Here is a 3,750-nt window from a genome sequence, read left to right as displayed (position 1 = left end):
AAATCCTTTCTTTAAATTCCACAATTAATTCTGCTTGAAAATCCCAAATTGTTTATTAGCAGGTGTGAAAACGTTAAAAAAAGCTTGTTTATGATGACTACCAGAGAAAAAAATGTAAAATTAATAGTGTCTGACAATTACTTTGATTTTTTTAAATGATGGTATTCTTAAAAAGACAGTCTCCTGAAACAAATCTATGCAGCAGAAACTCTGCGTGTAATTAAAAAAAATTGTTTTACATCAGGCTAGGGCATAATTTATTTCATTCCATGCCTTCAAGTATTCTATTGTACATTTACATTGGTGATCTGGATGCCAGCTTAAATATCTAATGTCAGCCTTTGTAAGACTGATAAAACTATTAAAACTGAAATTCAGTGCCAGGCTAGAATGGTGCTACTAAAATTGAAAAATAGCCTTTTAGCTCTTTCCTGGCATTACTAAATTTTTTCCAATATACAATGCGTTAAGTTGAAGTATTAAGGGATGGAAGCTCAGGACTGCACTATAAAGGTGTACAAAACTAAATATGTGGGCTGTGCCATCAAAAAACATTCTAAGCTAGATGTTTTCATTGTGCATAGGGCTTTGATGGTAATTTGATTGACTGCTGCATGTATCCTCCGGAAAAAGAAAAAAAATCCATTAAAATGTTACCATTAAATAAAGGCCCCCAGCACATTGCTCACTGCAGAGATGATGTTTAGATGAGAAAGAAGCAGGAAGATAAGAAGATCTTTCAAACTAGTGGCATATGTTTTCTTCATAAAATGCATAATTCTGTTTTCCATTGTACATTTTAGTTATCATGTTTAGCCATATGAACCTCTCACTGATTTTTATCAGTTTGATTTAAAAACAGTGTTGCTTCAACGGCCAGATTTAGTAATAGGTTCTTTGGGAGCAGCTTTTATTTTGTTTAATCAATTACATTGATTTCCCTTTAAATATAAAGACTGCACAGTTCAACTCCAGTTGCAACAACAGTATCTTCGAGAAAAAGATGCTGCCTGGTTCGTTAAGTTCTCTTCTTTAATAAACCACCCTTGGTTTAACAATACTGTTCTATTTCACTTCAAGTAATCGCCGACAACATATGTGAACCTCGTCTGCTCAATAATCTGTTCCACCTTGTATTTAGCTTGGTCACACTGGTTTTCTTCTCCAGTCCCGAAGAACTCTGTGAAGCTCGAAAGCTAGTCCTTTCCATGAACAGAATTTGTTCCAATGAAAGATATTACCTCACCCACCTTGTGTCGCTTCATAAATTAAATGCTTTTTGCTTTTTAATGGTGAAAACTCTAGTGTGTGTTAAAAGAAAGAGTTTATCAGTTTGCAGTGCCAAATGTATACATAGTCTGCATTATTTTTTTCTAATGATCTTTCTTTTAATTAAAGCATAATTGTACAGGTCCAACATTGTATGTACATATTTAGGACCTGATTCTCACACTTTTGAGTAACATTTACATAAGTAGTAATATTGAGTGAGGTCTTCAAACCACAATTTGAGGACTTAAATAACTCAGACATAGGTTAGGGGTTTGTTATTGAAGTGGATGATTGCGATTCTGTGGCCTGCATTGTCAGACTAGATCATAATAATGGTCTCTTCTGACCTTTGAGTCTATGAGTTTAGTTGGTAAGGAAGTATTGCTCAATGTGAGTCAGGTTATGGAATCTGGCTCATGTTGAGTGTCTGCATATGTATGGTGGAAAAATAGTATATACTAATGCTTAGTATATAGTACTGGAAAACAAACCTATAATACTACTACTTAGCACATCTATGAGTTTTATCTGTGAAATGCTGTATATGCTTTGATTAATTCATATTCATAAACCCCCCTGAAGGAAGTAGCTACATAAACACTATCTCCATTTTAAAGATGGAGAAAAATAAGATACAAAAGGTTAAGTGGTAAGTTTAGCCACAAAAAGTCAATGTCGGAGCTGGTATGAGAACTCAGAAATGCCCACCCACTCACAAATGCTATAACCAGCATGCTATAACCAGCTTTTCCACTAATTTACTATGGGAGAGATTGAACTGTAAGGTTAGCATGAAGCACCATTGTCCAAGGAAGATCTCATGACTCAGAGGGACACAAATCCTCACATTTTCTACTCTTGCTTCTAGGGGGAAGGGAGTAATCACTACAGCTGAAAAATGGGGGTTGACAAAAAATGTCATTTTGATTGAAATGTCATTTTAAATGAAAATTTTCAATTATTCAACAGACAATTTTGAAATGAAACGACTTTTTTTGTTTAGTTTCAAATTGCACGATTTTCATTTATTTCTAAATCTCGTTTTCAATTTCTTGTTCTGGGTTTCGCTCTTACCTTCTCTTTTTTTCACTTTACCTCCCTTTTTCCACTGGAAGGTTAGTTGGGAAAGTTGAGAAATGTGAAAAATACACTTTCTCTTCTCAACATTTTGGAAAAAGTTGGGTGGGGGGGTGTAAGTCTGATAAAGTAGGGGGAAAACACTTTCTTGATGATTTACCGCCCCCTCTACTTTTTTAAATTGGAAAGTATATGAAGACTTTTCTTTTCCCCCAACTTTTTCCAGTGGTAAAAATGTCTGAAAAAGTGGGGTTTTCCAATTTTATTTGACTTGTTTATATCCCCCCCTGAAAAACTAAAACAGGGATAGACAGGAGGGACCCCTGTCCCCTGCAAAAAATCCAAAACTTGAAGGCAAAACTAATTTTTTTAGATTTCAAAAATTGTAATGAAACCAAATTTTTTATTAAAGTTGAAACAAACAAAAATGAAACTAAAATTACCTTGTCTTTTTTTTAATTTTGCTGTGAAAGTGAAAAATTTTCATTCAAATTTTTTCATGACAAATTTCAAAATGGATGTGGAATGAGAAATTTTCTCATTGGAAAAAGAAAAGACTCGTCACTCATCTCTGGCTGTAGGATCCTTTTACAAGCACGTGCCTGTGCTTGGTCTTTTTATCCTTTATTTAGACACAGGGTGACATACCTGGTGCAGTGTAGATCTTTCACTGTAGTGAAATACCATTGTCAAAGACCTCTGAGATGCTGGAGAGGAATTCTTCAATGCAATTAATATGTTCACTTTCAATTTACACCTCAGATAAGTGATTTCAAATCTGTAGGTTTGTCAAAAATGTGTGAATTGTTTTCTGTAACCCTAGAGAATAATAACCTACATTTCCCTTAACTTCTTGTATTTTAATGGATTGTCAGACTGTTGTTATAGTCAGTGTCATAAAAAGTTAGCTATAAAACATCTGGTAACTGAGTGAAATTCATCCCTGTCCAGAGGAAAGGATTAAAAGTGCTAGTACAAGATGGATGCAGCAATCCGTGGAGGGGTGATTTTCCTCCAAGGAGAATTAAGAGTATACATGGAGGGAATATAAAGCAATGAATTTAGTAAAGAAAAGCTATTTTGGAAAATGCCAGAGAAGATCTAAATAAAAAATAATAGTAGTCAAATGATGAAGCCAGAATATCAACTTTCTGAAGGATAAGATATAAATATTTACCATGGTGACATGAATTATTGAATATTTCTGTTGGAGATAGAGTGGTATGGGTAAGAAGTAGTGCACAGTCAGTGGCTTACCATTGTTTCCAATATAGATAGCCCACAGTTACTCCAAAGACTAATGTAGTATGTTCACAGGAGTCTATAAATAATCTACATCACTCCTATGTATTGTGTCTGTGTTCAATGTTGGGAAACTCATGTCATCTATATATACATATA

Source organism: Gopherus flavomarginatus, chromosome 11 (genome assembly GCF_025201925.1).
Source record: "Gopherus flavomarginatus isolate rGopFla2 chromosome 11, rGopFla2.mat.asm, whole genome shotgun sequence".
NCBI classification, from domain to species: Eukaryota; Metazoa; Chordata; order Testudines; family Testudinidae; genus Gopherus; species Gopherus flavomarginatus.
The sequence above is the reverse complement of the archived record's forward strand: the minus strand, read 5'-3'. Positions refer to the sequence as shown.